Below are 22,902 nucleotides of genomic sequence, written 5' to 3' on the forward strand. Positions count from 1 at the left end.
TTGAGGATCTGGTTTGTAGCCTTTTTTTGGAGCCTAAATAGGAGCTGAATGCTCTTGAAAATCTGACCCAAGGAAACAGAGAACTTCCTGACTACAGATCAATAGAACCATCGTATTGAGATGGGGCAGGTTATCAGTGTCATTTTAACAAACATGTATCAGAAAGAGAACAGACAGTACAGGGCTGGTAAGGTGCACGCTCTCCTCCATCTGTGAGCTCCTCTTTAATTTAACAGCAGGGACCTGAGAGTCTGATAACAGCAACCTTTACAGTTCCTTCAGGGTCAGCGTAAGGTTGTCGGAGCAAGCGGGATTTTTACTGCATTGCACGTGTAGAGCTGGAAAAAAATTGCCAAGACGCTAACGTTTCGGGCGATAGAGCTGCAGATACCAACAGCTGTCACCCGCAGCCTGCAGTTTGGCTGACAGGCCTGGAAATGCCAATGTTATGACAAAGAAATGAATGACTAATAATCGTAGTAATACGATCCGCTTACATTTGCAGCGTGACTTTCAAAGTAACCCTAGGGGAAAACCCCACAGCACAACACTGTCCTGGCAAAGGCGTAGTGATCCCAATGCATGCAGTCACTAGGGCAGGCTGACAGCTGTTTGACATGCTGCCGGATTTTTTTTACACCGGAAATTTTTGCACTTTCCATGAAAAAAATGGTCACAGTTTTTCAAGCAGCTCGAAACATGGACTTTTATCAGCCAAAAAAATATTCCCTGCGTAAGTCTGATGCAAGCAAAAACGCTCTTGTGTTTAAGGTGCAGGTAGCAAAGCTGGGTTCCGCTCCTGCCTGTGCGATGGATGCTCTTGGTGAGATCTTCCACCCCCATCTGGCCCCTTTGTCCCAAGTAAAAGGAGCGCAGCAGTATAATGAAGTCCTATAAGCCCTGTTTCTGGATGGAGAGTATTTTCCCCTCCCGCAAGCAGGTATGACAGAAGCCAGCCATCAGACTGCCTTCTAAAGAACGGGTGCACCTGGGAAAGGCATAAGATCTCTTTGTGCCTTATCTCCCTCTTTTCCAGATGTGGATAAGAACCCTGCCATACCCCTTTGGGCTGTTACAAATCCAGCCAATGGCTGCAAGTTGCTCAGATGCTGTGGTAATGGAGGTCCTGTAAATGCATAGATCTTAATTAACCTTTATGCAGTTTTCTGGGACAAAGTAATTGGCTGACTAATATTTTTCATGTATCCAATTTACCTGTTGGGACGAGAATAATTTGTGGCCTCATAAAACAAATAAGCTTTTGTTATTGCAGGAGGGAAAAATATAACTGCATTACTTTGTAATGGCCTGAAATGTTCCTGGGATAAAGCGTCCCATTTCTCTGCTAAGCGAGCGTCTCTGTGTGTTCCACCTGTAACCGGCAAGCACTGCTAAATTAATAATTTTCCCTCCATGGTGCCCGTTCAGCCAAAGCACGCACATCAGGCACTGAGGCTGGCAGTGCTGAGGCTGGTGTGGGTGGATGCAGATGGGATGCTTTTCTGGCTGTAGCTATGCTCTCTAACTCTGAAGCAGAGAATTTTTATCTATGTACTCATACGCCCTTCATCACTGTAGTATCTGAGTGCCTGTCGGTCCATAATGAATTTTCTACTCACATCACCCGAGTTGAGCTGGGAAATATTATCCTCATTTGTAAAACCGAGGCACACCAATTCAGCGACTTGCCCAAAACTGACACATGAAATTTATGACAGAGACATGCGTCAAACCCATGTTCTCTAGAATAGATCCCAGTTCAGTGCCATCTCCTCCAGCCCTTCCTTCTTCCCCTTTTGGCTAGCAGATCAAAAAGAAGATCAAGTGGTGACTTGATTACAATATCTACATAGCTTCCGAAAACATTGGGTACTAAAGAGCTCTCTAATTTAGCGGGAAAAGGCAGAACAAGAACCCATGGCTGGAAGTTAAAGCCAGAAAAATTCAAATGAGAAATGAGGCCAAAAACATGTTAACAAGGTGATTAGCCACTGCAGCCAACTCCCAAGGGAAGTGACAGACTGTCCATCTTTTGAAGTCTTCCAATCATTAGATGCCTTTCTGATTGGTATGTTTTAGTCAAACAGAAGTTATTCTTCGGCTCATTAGAGGAATAACTGGCTGAAATTCTCTGGCCTGTGGAAGTCAGATGATGATCTAATGGTCTTGTCTGAACTTAAAAATCTATGTAGAATGTCATGGATTTTGGCTTGCTAGGTATAATAAAAAAAGAAAGGGGCAAATATTTGGCTTCAGTTGTTTATTTATTAGTATTCCTCCAGTGCATCTTAGAGCAAGAAGGAATGCAATTCAGGTGAAATTGTGTATAGCAAATCGCTGTTAATGAAACAATAATACTTTGCATTTCTATAGCCCAGGTCTCACAGCCCTTCACTGGGTTACACTTCACAACCTTTTCTGCAAGATAGAAAGTATGACTATCCCTATTTTACAGACAGAGAAACTGAGGCAGAGAGTGGGGAAGGCCAATGTTTTCAAAAGGGGCCAGTGATTCAGAGTGCCTCAATTTTTGGATGTTCAGTGTGGAATACACATGGTCTGATGTGCAAAAGGCCTCCACATCAGTTGGGAGCTGCATGGTGAAAATTAGGCCACACCGGTCAAGCTGAGCATCCGAAAATAGTCACGCCCGAAATACATAGCTGGGCTGTGATTTGCCCAACATCACACAAGAGGTCAGGGATAGAGATGGGAAGAGGAAACCCCCAAATCCTGGCTATGCTTTAATCACACAACCAACCTTTCACCGCTTGCTACAACCATGTGTCAACAGGTGGCCAATTAAATAGTCGTATATTAGATATTAGACAGGAGGTATACACCTGGACCCTTAATCTCAAAATTATTTGTCAAATTCATAGAGTAAAATGTGTGCACGCATGCGGGGGGGGGGTGGAGTGTGGATCTGCTCTATAGCTGGTCTGTGCACCGGTTTTTTGCACCACTTTGCATCAGTTTAAAAACGGATATAGTTAAACTAATGAACACCTAAGTTCTACCGGTGTAAAGGTGCTTTTATTGGCATAGTTTATTCCTGTAAACCCCTGGGTTTATCTCAACCAGCCAGTGAATACATTTTCTAACATGATGCATCTACCACTGTCGATGAGCCATAATGGACAGCCCTGGATCTGGCCAGCGTGAAGCCACTTTTCATCCCTGAGAACTCCATCACCTTCTCTGATGGATATTTGAGCCGACATGGATAGCAGCTCATGTCCAGTCCAGGCAATGATGATCACCTGTGGAGTTTTCTTTGATTCAGTCGAGGTTCTGAGTGCCGTGCCTGAGGCAGAGTGAACCGTAATCACTGTGGGTCTGTTTGCACAACTTTTGCTGCGCACGCAGACCCTTTGTGTGGCTTCCATGCTGGCTAATGTAGAGATATAAGTTTGCTGGAACTAACCTTCCTTGAGAAAACTGGGAGAAAGCAAGGATGTCTCTGTGCTTGCCAAGAAGTTAGGGTGTTCATCTTGCAGTTTGTCTCCTTTATTATCATGAGCCATCGGGTCTAACAGATCACTGCCTTTTGTCCATCTCAAGGCAGTCACTGCTTCTGATAGACTGTACCCCAGCATTCCCCCCTTGCACACTGTTATAATAATCTCTGTACAAAATATGCCTTGTGAGATTGTGAAATTCCTCTCTGGTGTTATCTGGACCAGGGATCTGCTAGGTCACTCCAATCCTCGACTCTGGGAGCCAGCCTTACCCTACTCTGCTGTGAGAGCCCCCACTCCTGGGCTGTTCACGCACAGCCTCTGGCATGTAAGCTGCTCCTTGGATTTTACAACCGAATGATACTAACCAATATCTCCGGTCCCAGACAAAACCCTAGGAATCTCCATCTTGCAGTGTCCAATTATGCCCGCTGAACACTGCAAGCTTATATGAGTTTGTCAATTTAACAAAGAAATTGATATGTACCAGGCTTGTTATCCCAAGGGGAGTCTCTGACATGCTTCAAACCAAATGCACGGCTTCAGGTAGAATAAACAGACAGAGTTATTAACCACAAAGATAGATTTTAAGTGATTGTAAGTCAAAACATAACAAGTCAGATTTGGTCAAATGAAATAAAAGCAAAATGCATTCTAAGCTGATCTTGACACTTTCAGTGCCCTTACAAACCTAGATACTTCTCACCACAGCCTGGTTGCCCTTCAGCCAGGCTCTCCCCTTTGATCAGTGCTTCAGTCACTTGGTGTGGTGCATGTAGATGTAGGTGGACGAGAGAGAGCATGGCAAATGTCTCTCCCTTTTACCGTGTTCTTTCTTCCCTCTCGGCTTTGCCCCCCCTTCAGAGTCAGGTGAGCATTACCTCATCGCAGTCCCAGACTGACCAAAGGAAGGGCGGGTGACTCACTAGAGAGTCCAACAGATCCTTTTGTTGCTGCCTAGGGCAGCGTCCTTTGTTCCTGTGAAGCTGGGCTGGGTGTGTCCCATACATGCCCTGATGAGGTGTGAACTGCCCCTCTGCTCTTGGAGAGTTTTTGCCTGGGTTTATTTTAAGCCATGAAGACACATTTTCAGCCTCATAACTATATACATGAAATTATAACCTATAACTTTACTATAACTTTACTGTAACAACAATTACTATAACATCACTATGACAACAATGCTCAGCGCATCATGAGCCTTCCGAAGACACCCAACATGACAAACTTTGCATTAGATACCACACCATTGTTGGTGACCCTGGGCACTACTCCAGGTAACTCGGGAGGGTGGAAGACCACGAGTGTCGATGAAGCCCCCTTGCTCTAGGCCCAGGCAAACTGAGGCCCCTCCGCTCCGTGAACTTTCTGTAACCCTGGACAACGATGAGGAAGCTAGCACACAAACAGGCAGGTTTGCACACGGCTCGCTAGCCAAGGCCAGCTTCGGCCTAAAAACCATATAAATAAGGTAAAAATGTTTAGCAAAAACCAATAACAAATAGACCCAAATAAGGTAAGACTCGGGCAATGCTACTAAAAAAAGACACAACTGGCTGCTGTAGCTAATTGGCTACGTATTGTACGGGGCAACAGGTAATTAGTTGCATAAGCTTATATAATAAAGTAGGCAAAGGTATAAAATGTATACTGAAATCTGCATGCGGGGCTGCAGGATTTAAGACAGTTCAGTCTCCCGGCGCCCTATTTGAAGCTTCAAATAAATCTCTCTGCTTCTCCACCCCGTTGTGGTCATTGGCGCGACGCATACCGGGCAACGAACCCAACTGTTGCTTGCCTCGGGCACTCTGTGCCGGCAACACCATCATATTATAAGGATTAACATGGGGGACTAGGGTGTTCCCACAAGGTACAGAACATCACAGAGGTATCATATGAAAACTCACAATTTTTTGGTCAATATTGTCCAGATAAAATATATGTGGCAACCTTGTATATAAATGTAGGTCCCCTTTACTGGAGGGGCCTCTGAACTTACCTGGGAGTGTTCCAGTGGGGAAGATGGAGGGCTGCAATCCACCAGTGGAGACTACACCTCCCAGGATGCCTGCAGGGGAAGCGAGAGAGACTTTCACTCGCAGGAATGCAGGGAGAGCATGTGCTGGGGTCCATAGTGGAGAGGAGCGGAGGTTGTTGGAGCTCTGTCCATGCCAGGAGCTGCTGCTGGGAGCCTGCTGGGGCTTTGAAGGTGCAGGGAGCCTTGGGGGTTGTTGGTGGTTGGTGGCTGGGTAGAGGCTGTTGCTGTGCCCAGAGCTGACTGAGGTGGGCCTGCAGTGAAGGAAGGGTGAGTAACCCCCACCCTTGTTTGGGAAAGTGCCTGCAAGGAGGAGGACGGGGGGAGCAAAGTGACTGCAAGGGGTTGTCTGAGTCTGAGAAGAGGTGGAGTGCTCTTGTCCTTGAACCAGGACTCAGGGTTGCTGGCATATGGTTAAAATAACTCCACTCGTTAGAGGGATGGTGCAGTTTGGGATGATCCCAAATTAGAATTGTTCGGCCCCTGGTTGCCCTGGACTGATTCACTGGACCAACAGCGCGCTGGCCCCAGCTTCAAGCGCTCCCATGCAAGCGTTTGTAACTCTGAAATCCAGAGCAGTGCACGCTCAGGGATGGGGTAACTGGACGCAGTGTAAATGCAAGTTAGATAAGCTTCATTTACTACCGTGCACTGGATTTGTTACTTGATTTATTGAACTGCCCCCTACTGGTTTAAATTACTGGTGACTGACTGACTTTTAATCACAGTCTGTTATGTCATGTTTTCTTAAATTGGCAAGGTGTGTTAGCTCCACTCTAAGTGTATATTGGGTGTGTACTGATTCTGACTTAGTCTCATTGCACAGATTAGTTCAGGTTTATTGCTGGAGGCTCCCAAGGGACCACAGTGAGTGCAGGGCCCAGCCAGGCAGAGGCACCCCTGGTTTTACTTTCCTTTACAAGTAAAAGGACTGCAGCAGAGGGGTGGATCAAGGATTCCCCCCATCCAACATCACCACTGGGATACTCAGCTTTACTGTCAACAACATCAGGGGCCCAGGCACACAGGTGAGTGTTGCCTGCTCCCAAGTACCCCAGGGTGGAAACGCGGGGTTTCTTAGAGTTATAGGATTCCACTGTCTGGTGCTGTTAACACAAGTTCCAAACCAGAGTCCCCTGACCACACAGAAGTTGACAAACAGGGTCTGGCTCAAACAACAGAATGTGCTCTGCTTAATTGACATGTAAACGGAGTCATCAACCAGAAGGGGAACAAAGGAAACAGTAGCAAACATCATTTCTCATTAGACTTTATGTCTTCTGAGCCCATGCTGGAAATGTTTCTCAAAGGCGGGACAGAACTGTAAAAAGGGGGGAGATCCCTCCCCCCCTTCCATCTCTCTCCCCAGGGCTTTCCCAGCACCCAAAGGACAAAGAAAACAGGTTGAACTGGGGGAGGGATCCTGACTGAAGAAACATGGGGAGAAAGCCTTGCTTTGAATTTAACATAGTTTGTTAGGTTAGGCATTAACTTGTGCTTTTATCTTTATTTTTCTGGTCACTATTTCTGGCATTCATGCCTCATGACACGTCCTCCCGACAAATCTCTCTCTTTGTAGCTCATAAACTAGTTTTATTGTTTTCTCTATTCCGGTGTGTCTAGATTGACGTGTTTGGGGCAACTCCATTAGAGGTAACCACACTCTGGGTCTCCCCTCCCAGGGAACCCCCTCCCCCTATGCCCACCTTGCCACAGTGGCTACTGCCAGTCATCATCTAGCCCCCTTTCTCTGGGGTAAACTGCAGTCTGTAATGGCCCCTCATCATTGGCAAGGGGGTTGGACCTGCTGCCTTTCTAGCCCAGCTGTCTCCCTGCAGCCCCAGTACCTCCTCAGGCCTTTCTGCCAGGACTCAGTCAGGGGACACGCCAGGCCTGAGCTCCCCAGCTCTGCCTGCCCTTCCCCAGCACTGCTCTGCCGAAGGTGCCCTGTTTCTCCCAGGCAGCTCGGTCCTTCCCACTCCAGGGCTGGAGCGAGACTTTCGCAGCTCCTTACTCACAGTCCTCTCATCAGGGCCAGCTGTGGCCAGCTCCCCAGCCAACCTCCCTCAGCTGCTCTCACTCCTTCTCTCCCAGGAGCGGGGTAACCGCCCGCTACAGGGAGATACTGTGGCCTGCTTCTTATTTACAATGTCACCTGAAAGTGAGAACAGGCGTTCGCATGGCACTTTTGTAACCGGCCTTGCAAGGTATTTACATGCCAGATATGCTAAACATTTGTATGCCCCTTCACGCTTCAACCACCATTCCAGAGGACATGCTTCCATGTTGATGATGCTCGTTGAACAAAATCATGCATTAATGAAATTTGTGAATGAACTCCTTGTGGGAGAATTGTATGTCGCCTTCTCTGTGTTACCAGCATTCTGCCATATACACCGTCTACATAGCATGAATTCGCATATAACGCGGTTGCGACCATGACTTCCAAATTTAATTACTTTAATTGGAATTCATTTTAACGTGGTCCCTGCGTTAACACAGTACTGCGCATGGATCCAAAATTCTGCGTTCTAGCGAGGGTCCGGTGTATTTCATGTTATGGCAGTCTCAGATGATGACCCAGCATATGTTCGTTTCAAGAACATCTCCTCTTTCATTGCAGATTTGACAAAACACAAAGAAGGTACCAATGTGAGATTTCTAAAGATAGCTACGGCACTTGACCCAAGGTTTAAGAATCTGAAGTGCCGTCCAAAATCTGAGAGGGACGAGGTGTGGATCATGCTTTCAGAAGTCTTAAAAGAGCAACACTCCAATGCGGAAACTACAGAACCCGAACCACCAATAACTAAATAAATCAACCTTCTGCTGGTGGCATCTGACTCAGATGATGAAAATGAACATGCGTAGGTCTGCACTGCTTTGGATTGTTGTCGAGCAGAATCCGTCAGCCAGAGTACAGGCTTTCCAGGTCTGAACATTTGAGGACAGTGAATTTTAATTCCTCGCTCACTAGAAACTGATGGTTTGTTTTGACGAGGTGAATATTTTTTCGATAAGTATTTGCCTGCTCATCCAGTCAGAGAATGAAGACAATACCATGTGATGTATCTGACTCAAATTCCAAGGCCAGATGGCCCCATTGTGATCCTCTAGTCTGACTCTCTGGATAACACAGGCCACAGAACTTCCCCACAATAATTCCTAGAGCAGAGCTTTAAAAACAAAGTGTTCAGTCTTGATTTAAAAATTGTCAGTGATGGAAAATCCACCATGACCCGCGATAAGTTTCAATGGTTAATTACTCTCACCATTAAAAATGTATGCCTTATTTCTCGTTTGAATGTGTCTAGCTTCAATTTCCAGCCATCGGATTGTGTTGGACCTTTCTCTGTTAGATTAAGGGGCCCATTATTAAATATTTGTTCCTCATGTAGCTTCCTATAGATGGTAACCAAGTCGCCCCTTAACCTTCTCTTTGTTAAGCGAATTGAGCTCCTTGAGTCATCACCATAAGGCAAGTTTTCCAGTCTTTTAATCATTCTTGTGGCTCTTCTCTGACCCCTCTCCACTGGTTCAACATACTTTAATTGTGGGCACCAGAACTGGACACAGGATATCCAACAGCAGTGCCAAACAGAGGGATGAAATAGCCTCTCTACTCCTATTCCCGATTCCACTTGCAACTAACCCCTGCTGTTCTAAGAGGAACCACGTTTACAGGCAGCCCACGGGGTTAAAATAAATTGCACAAAACAAGATGTGGTGAGTTCTTTTGATTAATAAAATAAATGCAGAGAAATCGTAACCACCTCATGGATATTCCACAAGCAGAAAGAGGCAAAACACACCTACGAAACTAATTGCTTAGTTCTAGATACGTCAAACTTAGGAATGTGTTTATTTCTATAGGGATGGAAGACACATTTACTTGTGCAAGGAGAGAAACATTGCAATTTGAAGGACACTCAACATTGCTGCCTTGCTCACGATTCCAGTCCTGGGCTCCCCACACCCAGCTCTGTTAATGCCCCTCAATCCTGATTTACAACTGCAGCCCTGGAAGTCACACAGCTCTGCCTCTACCCCTGTGCAGCAATCCATTCTTTTCACACTTCAAAAGATTAAGACCATCTAACAGTGAACAAAACAAGCACTGAAGACCAGGAAAGAGACAGATTGTTCTCTTCACACTCTGGCAAATCAGGAGTGATGCTGAGGAAGATGCCCAGGGAAAACAAGGTGAGGAATGAAGCACTTGGGACTGAAGGCCTGATTCAGCAAAGTCTTTAAGCATGTGTTTAGGAAGGGACGTAGATATGTTTTTAAAGTTAGTCAGCAAAATTGGTCAATGGGACTTGAGCACGTGCTTAATAAAATTCTACTTCACTCTTTTCATCAGTAGATTTCAAAGCACTTTACAAAGGAATCGGTATCATTACCCCCATTTTATAAATGGGGAAACTGAAGCACAGAAGTGACTTGCCCAAGGTCACCCACCAAGCCAGTAGCAGAACCATGAATGGAATCCAGATCTCCTGAGTCCCGGTCCAGTGCTCTAGCCACTAGGTCATATAGGTAGAGTGGTATATCCTAGAGTAGATGCAGTTATAGTGGTATAGCTGTGGGAGGGAGAATAAGATGCATCTGGTATAGCTGTGCCCACACGAGGGGTTGTACAGATATAACTATTCCAGTTTTTAAACAAATTACATCCTAACTCCAATAATTACACCAGTACAAAATCTGTGTTTTGTGCTGCTATAAAGACAGGTCTACACCTAAAATGCTGTGTCGGCTGCTGTAGCACTTAAGTGAAGACGTTCCTACGCCAGTGGGAGAGCTTCTCCCTTCAGCGTAGTTAATCCACCTCCCCGAGAGGCGGTAGCCCGAGGAGATGCTCTCCCGTTGACATCGTTCTGTCTACACGGGGGGTTAGGTTGGTATAACTCTGGATTTTTCACACGCTTCAGCGACACTGTTATAGGGCTGCAATGGGGAGCTGGCCTAAGTAGGGATGGACTCTAGTGGGGGTGGGAGAGTTCAAAGGCCAAGCAAGAGGGTAGTGAGGTGTCCCACTCCCATTGAAAGCCAATGAGGGTTGGGTGCTTTGCTGCCACTGACGTCTTAGAAAATCTGCCTGGACTGAGGCCTGATGGACTCCCACGGACTTAGTCTGAATTTACATGGGTGAGAACAGAATCTAGCTGGTAATCTGCGTTATGCCCTCTGTGAGTTTGAGTCACTCTCGGAGACCAGTGATGCAAGCGCCCTAGTGGTTCAAATGAATAGCTTATGAATTAGGGGGTCCACACTCCAGTCATTGCACCTGACTCTTGACCGGTAGCCCCACTCCCCAGCTATTCCAGAGCCTGGTTCCCCCCAGCACACCTGAAATCAATCAGCGGCCCCCACCTGCTGTTTCAGGCCTCTCAGTCACTTCTGCTCAGTCACTCTCAATCCGGGCCCGCAGCAGTCACTGCTGACCCAGTCGTCCTGCCCCCACGTGGCCTGGGGGAGAGGCAGTCTTCCTGCCGAAGAATGAGTGAATGCTGGTTTGTGTTTGTTTGAAGGCTTCAAGCCAAGCCCTGTGGATTCAAATGCTGGGGGACCTGGAGGCCATTTTCCAGGTAGCAAGCTTGAGATCAGGGGGTCTGAAACAACCAGGCTGCCATTGGGGCAGGACGAGCAGGAGAGGAGGAGTTTTCTAGTTGCAAATTAAGCTCTAGAGAAGCCTTAGATTCTTCCTTCCGAGGAAATCTCTAACCCAGCAAAGAACAAGGCCTCCTCTTGCTCTTTGCAGACGTCGCTCACTGGTACAGCTGTGAACTCACCAGATGGGCGAGGAGAAAGGCCGGTCTCAAAGGAATCAGCATTTCTCTGAACAACGTCCTCTCCTCAAGCTGGGTCTGCGTTAAAGGGGGCTCTGCCTTGCGGAGGGACGAAATGCTGCCAGTGATCAGTAACCCGCGAGGTGCCCAGCTCTGAAATGCTGCCTGATCAGCACATGCCTCTTCCTTCCCGCGAATGGATACCTCCGGCTGCCTGCCCTGAGCTGTCCCCAAGCGCTGGATTAGTAATGCAGAGGAAAGCTAGTTAGAATGGATGCGTGTGAATCTGGGGCGCGATCCACACGGACACCATGGACTTTGCAGCCAAAGGGCCCCACCTCCTACCAGCTCTGGATCCTCTCCCAGCCATCTGCTCCAACTGGCGACAATGCACCCACCCCTATCCCCCATCTCCAACAGTATACCGACCACTCCCTGGGCTGGAACCCCCACCCAATACTGTTCAGCAGCAATACCTTCCTGAAATATGCAACCCCCCTTAGCTCTCCCCCAAACAATGCACCCACTCAACCAGCTGCAAGACCCTCCCCATTCTCCCTGCCCCCAGGTACTCCCCTCCTAGTCTCTCAGCTATGCGGGCAAATTATTGATTATTAAACATTCATATTGTAGTAGTGTCTTAGAGGCCAACTAAGTTGGGTCCCCTTATGCGCTAGGTGCTGTACAAACCTATAGCAAATGTTAGACCCTATCGCAAAGAGCTTACAGCCTAAAGGTCTGGTCCGGCAAAGATTCTCACATGTGAATAGCTGTGCATGCGGTAAGTAGCCTCACTTTACCAATGAGGACGACAATGCCACCCATAATGGTAGAGTGCTTGGAGATTTACAGACAAGCAGGGCTATGTAAGAGGCAGGTATATATTATGATATGCTATTACGGTTGCATTACCATTATGGGAGTCATGGAATCCGTTCCGGCAGGGAGATGGGTTTTTGTAAAGATCCTTGTTTCCTCCCAATGGGTGGTGGTAACTGGCTGAATCAGTTTCACTGAGGACCTCAACAGCTGCCAAGTTCCAACCAGGGCTGCACTGGGAAGCCACAAGGGAGCAGGAAATCCTGTAATTAGAGCTAGTGGCTTGCTGCACTGTCCCCAGCTGGGACAGTGTCATTTGTACAGTCTCTGGGAGTGGGGAAGCCCAAGCTTATAGAGGCTGCTTATGAGGCATCTCTGCAGGGCTCCCACAGCCTTTCCAGAGTCTGAGAAGGAAGGGAGTCTATTTCCCTCCTGCCATAGTGCTGCTGGGAGTCTGATCCAACAGGCCACTGGGGTAGCAGGCTGAAGCTCTGGGTGAAATACTGACCCCAAAGAAATCAGCAAGAGTTTTGCCATCAGTTTCAGTGGGGCCAGGACTTCAACCTGTGTGTTTACTGCAGTCACATTACCCATTTTGAAATTTCTTTTTGTTAAAAATCTATATATGTTTCTTTTTTAAATCCCTCGCATCCGTCAGCTGGATCGTGCTGTTTATACAACCTGGGCAACATGCTGGAAGACAGTCAGCTGCAGAAAGACAGCTCTCTCATAAACAAGCTGGTCCAGATGGTGCATTAGGTGATGGGCCAGGTGTGGGTTCCTAGTTATTGCTACATTGGATGCATCGTGTGGGGAAGGAGCTCCCAGAACAGAACACTGGCGGCATCCGTGTCCTTGAATAAATGCTCATTAGCGTGAGCTCCATTTATCTGGCAGACAGAGCGGGGCAATTAGCTTGGATGCTGAAGGACAAACAGGCAACCTTGATGGAATATTAATACAGAACCAATCCCACGGAGCAGCAACCTCCATCAAAGCCACCGCGTTAATTACAGCCCGGAGAGGGAAGGGCGCATGCTGTACAGGATTGAAGCAATGCCCTTGTTTCCAGGGAAGTTTGGGAAAAGAGGCTCTAGAAATGAGACTCGCCGGTTAAGGCATCCCCCTTCCCCCGCCCCCATAGCTGGGTATGGGGTAGCCAGGCCTTCTCTGATGCCCCTTGCTGACAGTTACTCCAGGCCGACAATGATCATCTGCTTCTTGTGACTGGGCCTTCTGGCCAGGTCTCCCTCTAGGGTAATAGCGTCCAACACAATTATCCAGTAGCCTCATGCTGGGTCTTCAGCCCCATTTCAGACTCAAGAGATTTTTCACCCCTTGTCTCAGGGGTCTTCGCACCACAGTGGGCCTGTCGCAGAACCCAAGCACTCCCTCTACTCTGGGGTCCAGCCTGGGCATCCTGCAGCAAGCAGCTAAGGTCTGTCTGCTCAGACCCCCTGCTTCTTCCCTGGGCTACCTCCGACCTCAGCCTGTCTCCAGGTGCTTCTGATAGCTCCTTCCAGGGATCCACAGAGCCAAAGAAGGAAACAGGTTAGTCACAGAGAACAAGCAGATGTGAAATTCCCCCTGCAGGCCTACCTGCCCCTAGAGACACTGTCACCTAACAGCCTCAAGGAAGATCCTGGGCCCACATGGACCTTGACTTCGGCAGTCTCTGGGTAGGGCCATGGCTTCTTTCCAAGGATAAACACAAGAGGTTCACTCCTTCCCCTGGGTTTTTCCCCTTTTCACTCCCTCCGTCGAGGCTTGACACCTCTCACAGGTGCAACAGGACTGGCTGACCAAGCCCACGGGTGAGTGTGGGGCCTACATATCCCATCACAATGGGTTGCCCCCTGGGGTTTAATTCACGCAGTTGTGGGTTTGGAGGCATGGACACTGCTAGCACCAGCTGGGTGGAGAAGGAGAAAGGCCAAGTTTCCGTTGGTTGCTGCTGTTCCAAGAAGCTGATTAGTCAGTGATTGTTTGGCCTGTTTTATGTGAAACAAGCATCTGCTGTTGGGGCACCTTCAGCTGGAAGTGGGAAGAGGGGGCAGCATCTGTTCAGAACCATTTCTCATGGACACGAACATCTGAGCAGTTCCACGAGCGACAATGTCACCCAAACCCACTCAGTGTGATTCTCTGTCCTGCTGTTGCAATGGCTGGACCACATCGAGAGACAGGGGAGCTTGTTACAGCCTTGGTTAACAGATCTGGGCCTTGTAGCGAAGGCTGGGGCAGGCAGCCTGAGTAAGTACCCCGGGTCCCGGGCAGGTTGGATAGCCCCTGCAGAAGCCTGAGAGCTGCTGCAGTTTCACTGGTATTTAGATGAAAGCTAGCTCAGGAATGTCTACACATGCTGCAGTCACCCCTCCGATTGCAGAGTGGACATACCATTATGTGGCCCAACCGCCAAGCAGTGGAGGGCAAAGTGCTGCACTGACCGGGGGGTGGGTTACACGTAGCAAGGGGGGGAGCTCTCGTGTAGACAAGGCAGTGGTGTTCTTACCATCTTGTCCTGTAGATCTTCTCTGAGCAGGTTGAGAGAACACAGTGGTTAAAGCACTTGGGGCCACCTGTCGTTTTTCCCTGAACAGTTCAGGCATAATCCAGCCAGTTCCTCATAGGCCCATAAATCCTCATCACTCACTATCACATCTGGCTTATATCACTCACCCAATCTTAACTCTGCCCCTTGTTTTGTTCTGTGCAAGAAGTAGGCTATTGAATCTACACTATCGAGAGGAAGGGTGGCCGTGGGAGACCTGGGATCCAATCACTGCTTTGTCACCAACTATTCTGTGGCTTAAGGCCAGACTTGTAGAAGTATTTAGGTGTCTAAAGATGTAGATAGACATGTAGGGTGCGACTGACAAAGCTATTTAGGTGCCTAAACCCCACTGAATACTATCGAGAGGAAGGGTGGTCTAGGGAATTAGTCACCTAAATGCCTTTGTGAATCCTACCCCCATGGAATTTTCAAAAGTGCCTAGGAACTTAACTCCCATTCGTGTCCATAGGGCTTGGTGATTTCAGTGGGAGTTAGGTGTCTATCTGCATCTTTAGGAACTGAAATACCTTTGAAAATCTGGCCCTTGGCCTCTTTGTCTCTCAATTCCCCATATACAAAATGATGACATTAAAGACTGCGAGGCACTTGCGTGCTATGGAATGAGGGCTACAGCAGTACCTTAGTTCAACAGATTTCACGTGTTGTTTATTAAGTAATAAATATTTCAAAAGAAATATAATTCCAGGGCACATTAAACCACGCCAGTGGGTTGTACATTTTCCCTTTGCAGGAGGTGTTGCTTGTGCAGAAGAGTATTTTTATGAATAGAATTGGAACGAGACGTGTCAGGGTGGAGAAGGTGTAAGTTTGATTTTTAACTGTATTAACCATATTCATGTAGCCACTGTGGTGAGTAGTGTTATGTCATATGTTAGTGATAGTACACAGAAACTATCTAAAACTAGAAATAGTGTACACACACACACACACACACACAATCTCTCTCTCGCTCAGCAAAGTTTTTCACGTACATCAGATGCAAGAGGCCTGCCAAACAATCGGTGAGGTTACTGGATGAGCGAGGTGCTAAAGGAGCACTCCAGGAAGACAAGGCCCTTGTGGAGAAGCTAAATGAATTCTTTGCTTAAGCCTTCGATGCAGAGGACGTGAGGGACATTTCTCCATCTGAGCCAGATTTTTTAGGGGATAAAGCTGAGGAACGGTCCCAGATTGAGGTGTCGATAGAGGAGGTTTGGAGCAAATTGGTAAATTAAACAGTAATAAGTCGCCGGGACCAGATGGGATTCACCCAGGAGTTCTGATGGAACTCCAATATGAAATTGCAGAACTACTAACTGAGGTCATGTAACTGCAATAGGGTGCAAGGAGGGCTAGGCAGCCCAGTGGTTAGTGCACCTGATTTCCAGCCCCTTGCTTGCCTGGCAGAGGTGCCTGCTTCCTGACCTTAGGCTGGGAACTTACTGCCCTCCACTTGCATCTGGGACTCAGCCCTTAAGGGGATGTGGTAGGGGGACCCAGGCTTTCCCCCTCCACTGGGCCCTGTGGGAAGCAACATTGGCAGGGTCGCCCTGCAAATAGTCTAAGTCCGCTGCTCTGGGCTACCTCTCACCTGTGTCCCTCCAGTTTGGGATGTGGCCTTATAGTCCAAACAGCCCACAGGGGCTTGCCTGGAGTAGCACCCCCTTGTGGAACTTTTGCAGCCTCCTGCTGCAGCCTCAGGTCCCTCGGGGTGGATGTAAGGGTAGAGAGGGCCTAGCCCCACAATGTCCTTACAGTCTAATAGCAAAGTTCACTCACTTCTGGGTGCTCCTCAGTCTCCTCAACAGTCTCTCTCACCCAGGGACACAGTGCTGCTCCCCCGGTGGCTGTCCCAGCTTGCAGTGATGCTCCCCTCACTTGGAGAGGCAGAGCTACCTCCTGCCTCTTCGCCAGTCAGCCCTCAACTGAGCCATGCACTCTCCTGTTCTTCCCCTTCCAGGCCTGGCACTGGCTACAGGTATGCCAGTCCAGGGCTAGCTGGGCCCATAGGCTCTCTCTCTGTAACGCTTTTTCTGCTAGTGTGAGGTTTCTTGGCTCCATCACACTAACCTATCGCTTAAATCAGCCTCGGTACCAAAAGAAAATGCTTTTTAGGGTAGGAGGAGTACAGAAATGAGGTGGACTCCCCTGAAACACACTTTCAACACATTTTCACTTGGATTCTTTGTTTACAACTTTTTTTGTTTAGGAATTTCCCTGGTTTTCATGGCTGCCTAAAATTTAAGTTCACACAATGCACAGTCAACCTGTAGAACTCCTTGCCAGTAGATGTTGTGAAGCCCAAAACTATAACAGGGTTCAAAAAAGAATTAGATAAGTTCATGGAGGCTAGGTCCATCAATGGCTATTAGCCAGAATGGGCAGGGATGGTGTCCCTAGCCTCTGTTTGCCAGAAGCTGGGAACGGGCAACAGGGGTTGGATCACTTGATGATAACCTGTTCTGTTCATTCCCTCTGGGGCACCTGGCATTGGCCACTGTCGGAAGACAGGATACTGGGCTAGATGGACCTTTGGTCAGACCCAGTGTGGCCGTTCTTATGGTGTATAAGATCTGTAGGAGTTTTGATGTCACTGGGAATTTTTCTTGGATAGTCTCTGCAGAATTGGGTTGTTAAAGCTGTGACAGTGCATTGGCACTAATCAGCAAAGCATGCAGAGACATTCAGACTCCTGGTAAGGGCGCAGGCTTTGGTGATCATTATATTGTTTTGGGGGATGCTGCAAAGCAGCTGATCCACTAACATCATTTCCCCAAACAATAACAGATCAAGAAAATTGCTCAGATTGCAGCTAAACCCCTGAGTTTTATGGAAGTCTGGGCAGCTCAGCGTTTTCATTTTCATCTTTACTCTGCATTGTTTGTAATGCCCACTTGCAATGCTGAAAACAGCATTTTCTTCCCCTTCCAGACTTGCACTTGGCAAACAATTGAGTCTTCTGCCCCCTGTAGTTCAGATCCTCAGCTGCTCCAAATCAACACAGCTCCGCTGGTGTAAATGAAGCTACCCCAATTTGCATCAGTGCAAGATTCAGCCTTGTTTCCAATGGTATCTGAAATTAACCATTGATTTATTGATGTATTTTCCTCACCAGCGTCATCAGTGAAGTCAGCACAGCTCTGGGAAGAGTCTCAGGACTAAGATAAATTACCTGACTTTGCAGGGTCAACACAGGGACAAAGGGTGTGATTTTCAAAAGGATCTCGGTGAGCTGGGGTACAAAAATCTATCTCGTTATGCTGCTGCACACACTCGATACCAACACACTTAACTGCTTCATTTCTCGGTTAAGCTTAATTTGGTAAATTAGTGCAGTGTTTTCTGATCTAGACAAGTCCCATGGTCGTCGTCTCCATGTAGGACAGCTACACTTCCCCTTCGCTGGCACACATTTATCTTACCAGGTCACCGCTGTATAACTGGTAACGTTAGGCCTTTGGGCCAGTATTTTCAGACAGGCTTAGCATCCAGCAGCTCTGATTGAGGACAATGGAAAATCTCTGCCCACACGGAGAACGGTGGCAGACGCTGGGTGAGGAGGTCTTTAAGAAACCTACCCTCTGAGAGGCAGTGTTGTCTAGTGAGTAGAGACTGGGAGTCAGGGGACCTGGGTTTTATTCCTCGGTTGGCTACTGAGCTTGTGCAAGTCATTTCACCTTGGTTTCTCCTCCTAAACTGTGTCCAGTACTATTCAACATACTCATAAACGATCTGCAAAAAGGGGTAAACAGTGAGGTGGCAAAATTTGCATGTAAGCAGTGTCAGGATGAGCTCCACCCTGACATCTGGTGGTGAGGTGTGGCAAGTTGTGGAAAAGAACTTCAGGGGCTGATCTCATTTGCATAGGCACACCCACTCCGCCTAGAATGAGGCCATAGCTGCCCAAATGGTCACTTTGCTGCTGTGGGATCCCCAGTGTCTCTGTTATTGGGGCAGGAAGAATAAATTGTTATTACCCTGATTATGGGAACTGTGCTTGGAACTGTACTTGGCCTTTTGTTATGATGGAGGGACTCACCATCAACTAAGTAGCACTTGCTAGGCAAGGGTCATGGGTTCCAAAACTCTGTGAATTGAGAGAGGCTGGGGACAAGTATTAATACTTGGTGGCATGGACCCCTTGGTGAGGGCCTTACATGCTAATTGCGCTTCCTCCTCTCTCCACTGTGGAATATCAGAGCTAATTTTGATTCTATTAGGAGTCTAGTTACAGGCTGCTGAACTCACTTTGGGCTAATGGTGCACCAGCACTGAGGCTCCCCTACTACAAGCTGAATTCACCTAAGAGCTGAAATCACTGAGCGTTGTGTTAAGAAATGGGGAAGCCTGAAGATATGTTGTGGAGCAGTTTGTGGTACGGCTGGAGTCCCTTGTGGACAGGCTGGTGGAGCAGTTCATAGGACGGCGGGAGCTGCTTGTGGGATGCGTAGCGGAACAGTTCATGGACCGGCTGGAGGAGCAGTTCGTGGGACGGCAGGAGCTGCTTGTGGGCGCAGAGCCGAGCGAAGCAGTTTGTGGGGTGGCTGGTGGAGTGGAGCGGAGCGAAGGGCTGTGGGGCAGTCAGCTTCAGATCATGTAAGGTGCCCCTTACCTCTCTCTCCTCCCGCCCCCATCTCCACCCAGGTTGGGAGGTAAAGCTCTGTAGATAAACTTTCGAACTCTGGGGCTGCCCTGACCAGGGACAGAGACTTTTGGGTCATTGGACTTTTGGGACTTTGGGTGATTTAGGGTTGCTGGACTCAAGAACCAAAGGGAAAGGGCATGCCCCAATTTGCTTGGGGTTTGTTTTTTGCTCATGGGTTGTGTTATGAATCCTGTTGGTGGTGTTTCCCCAACATAATGCCACATTGTTTCTCTCTGTTATTAAAAGGCTTTTTGCTACACTCAGACTATGTGCTTGCGAGAGGGGAAGTATTGCCTCTTGGAGGCACCCAGCGGGGGTGGTATATATTTGACTCAGGTTACTGGGTGGAGGCTCGAGCCGGTTTGCATTGTGTTATTGGAATGGATCCCCTAGATATTGAACCTGTCCCTTGTTGCTGCCAACTCTGACGGGCAGAAGGGTTACATGCAGATGATACAAAACTTCTCAAGATAGTTAAGTCCAAAGTAGACTGCGAAGCATTACAAAGGGATCTCACAAAACTGGGTGACTGGGCAACAAAACGGCAGATGAAATTCAATGTTGATAAATGTAAAGTAATGCACACTGGAAAACAGAATCCCAACTATACATGTAAAATGATGGGGTCTAAATTAGCTGTTACTACTCGAGAGAGATCCTGGAGTCATGGTCGATAGTTCTCTGAAAACATCCACTCATTGTGCAGCCGCTGTTAAAAAAGTGAACAGAATGTTGGGAATCATTAAGGGATCAATGAAAAGATAGAAAATATCATATTGCCTCTATATAAATCCATGGTACGCCCACATCTGGAATACTGCGTACCCATCTGGTTGCCCCATCTCAAAAAAGATATATTGGAATTGGAAAAGGTACAGAAAAGGGCAACAAAAATGATTTGGGGTATGGAACAGCTTCCGTAAGAGGAGAGATTAATAAGACTGAGACTTTTCGGCTTGGAAAAGAGACGACCAAGGGGGAATATGATTGAGGTCTATAAAATCATGACTGGGGTGGAGAAAGTAAATAATGAAGTGTTATTTACTCCTTCTCATAACACAAGAACTAGGGGTCACCAAATGAAATTAATAGGCAGCAGGTTTAAAACAAACAAAAGGAAGTTTTTCTTCCCACAACGCACAGTCAACCTGTGGAACTCTTTGCCAGAGGATGTTGTTATAGTCTTGGCCTTCACAGGTTTCAACAAAGAACTAGATAAATTCATGGAGGATAGATCCATCAATGGCTGTTAGCCAAGGATGGTGTCCCGAGCCTCTGTTTGCCAGAAGCTGGGAATGGGTGACAGGGGTTGGATCACTTGATGATTCCCTGTTCTGTTCATTCCCTCTGGGGCACCTGGCATTGGCCACTGTCAGAAGACAGGATACTGGGCTAGATGGACCTTTGCTCTGACCCAGTATGGCCGTTCTTACATCTGGTCTAATTAGACTGTAAGCTCGTTGAAGCAGGGACTCTCTGTTACAAGACGTATGCCCTGATCTTGGTTTGGACCTGTAGGCTCAACTATAAGATACTGAACAATGCCCAGTCTGGCTCCCCTAGGAGGCTGTGTGTTTTTTGCAAGCTGAGCTCAACTCCTGGACTCTATTTATTTTATCCTTAATGAATTCACCTTCATTTAATTTATCTCGCACTCTGAAACAGGCCCAGGGGCGCTGCAGTGAAATTGCCCTCGCAGAGTCAGCAATGAATCCCCCCCGCATCCAGAAATCCAGCTGCACAGCCCTTGCTCCCTAATTCATGCTTCTTCCGTGGCTGTTTCTCTCCCCTGCTCCTCACCGTTTACCCTGTCTGTTTCTGTCTTTTAGATTGTTGTCTCTTTTTGTTTTAGTTCCCAGCTGTACGGGAGACAAAGGAAAAGCAAGAGAGGGGGACAGCCAGGATGATGGAACAAAGGAACATCTGGTGAACATGTCGTATCTGTAACGAAGCTGGGACCAGAGGCAGCCCTGTGCCATTTGCAGAGTTTTAATATTACAAGTGATTATGTGCATTGGGGTAACATCTCAGAGTCTCAGTCACAGGTTGTGCTGGGCGCTGTACCAACAAAGAACAAGAGATGGCCCCTACCTCAAAGAGCTTACAATCTAAGTAATTGGGCCTTCAGTTTAAAATGGCTTAACGGGTCTGTGGGCTACATCTTAACACTCTAGCCTTTCGTGCAGGCCGCTGTAACATTGGGGAGCATTTTACACAATGTAGTGATTGTGAACTCTTCAGGACAGGGACTCTAGCCCAGATTGTCAACATCAATGGGAGTTAAGCACCTCGATACCCTGAGGATCTAAGCCCTTCTCAATATGTTTCCGTACAGTGCCCAACTGTGGGGCCTTGATCTTCGTTTGGGCTATTGTCATAATAACAATTCAGTGTTCTCTGCTAGACTAGGCAAACACTGACTTGAAGATCATTACCATAGGAGTGCCTAGAGCTCCCAGCTAAGACTGGAGCCCCATTGTACAAGGCGCTGTACAAATCTAGTGAGAATGCCCCTGCCTTAAAGGGTTCGCATTCAGAGCGGACAATGGGGAGAGGGAACGCCTGGCTACAGTCTCTCAGCAGAGCCAGGAATAAAATACAGGGGTCTTGAGCTCCTATGTCATGTTCTACCCACTAGACCGCCTGCCCCCAAGCAGAGGGTGATCCTGAACCCATTGACATGAGTTGTGTTCCTGAGAGTGAGGCGGGGTTAGAATCATAGAATATCAGGGTTGGAAGGGACCTCAGGAGGTCATCTAGTCCAACCCCCTGCTCAAAGCAGGACCAATCCCCAATTAAATCATCCCAGCCAGGGCTTTGTCAAGCCTGACCTTAGAAACTTCTAAGGAAGGAGATTCTACCACCTCCCTAGGTAACGCATTCCAGTGTTTCACCACCCTCCTAGTGAAAAAGTTTTTCCTAATATCCAACCTAAACCTCCCCCACTGCAACGTGAGACCATTACTCCTTGTCCTGTCCTCTTCTACCACTGAGAATAGTCTAGAACCATCCTCTCTGGAACCACCTCTCAGGTAGTTGAAAGCAGCTATCAAATCCCCCCTCATTCTTCTCTTCTGCAGGCTAAACAATCCCAGCTCCCTCAGCCTCTCCTCATAAGTCATGTGTTCCAGACCCCTAATCATTTTTGTTGCCCTCTGCTGGACTCTTTCCTATTTTTCCACATCCTTCTTGTAGTGTGGGGCTCAAAACTGGACACAGTACTCCAGATGAGGCCTCACCAATGTCGAATAGAGGGGGACGATCACGTCCCTTGGTCTGCTCAATCTGGTCGTTTCTTGGGAGAAGTGCATTGGATGGATCGGAGTCAGCACAGAAGTGGATTGGACTCCAGGCAATACAATAGTGCCTGGCTCATCTGTAGTACTTTTCATCAGTAGATCTCGAAGTGCTTTACAATGGAGGTCAGGATCATTATCCTCATTTGACAAATGGGGAAACTGAGGCACAGAGAGGGGCACACCCATGGAAAAAAAGTTAGTGGGTACTTGGGCACCCAGCCACTGCCCCCTCTCTCCCAGCTCCTCCTGCCCGCTGGCGGCCCCACCGATCAACTCCTCCCCCTCCCGCCCACCATG

General features: G+C 47.8%; 1 long non-coding RNA gene across 3 annotated transcripts in view; it reads right to left on the reverse strand.

Moving 5' to 3' along the window:
* LOC125624580 (uncharacterized) overlaps nucleotides 1–22,902 on the reverse strand; it is an 88,403-nt gene that overhangs the window by 42,587 nt on the left and 22,914 nt on the right. For 2 of the 3 annotated variants that reach the window (XR_012665506.1, XR_012665505.1), the window contains exon 2: nucleotides 5,461–5,529. The exons of the other annotated variant lie outside the window; for it this stretch is intronic. This is a non-coding gene — a long non-coding RNA (uncharacterized LOC125624580). The remainder of the gene's footprint in view (nucleotides 1–5,460; nucleotides 5,530–22,902) is intronic. 3 annotated transcript variants of the gene reach the window in all.

The sequence above is a fragment of the Caretta caretta genome, chromosome 19 (genome assembly GCF_965140235.1).
Source record: "Caretta caretta isolate rCarCar2 chromosome 19, rCarCar1.hap1, whole genome shotgun sequence".
Lineage (NCBI taxonomy): Eukaryota > Metazoa > Chordata > Testudines > Cheloniidae > Caretta > Caretta caretta.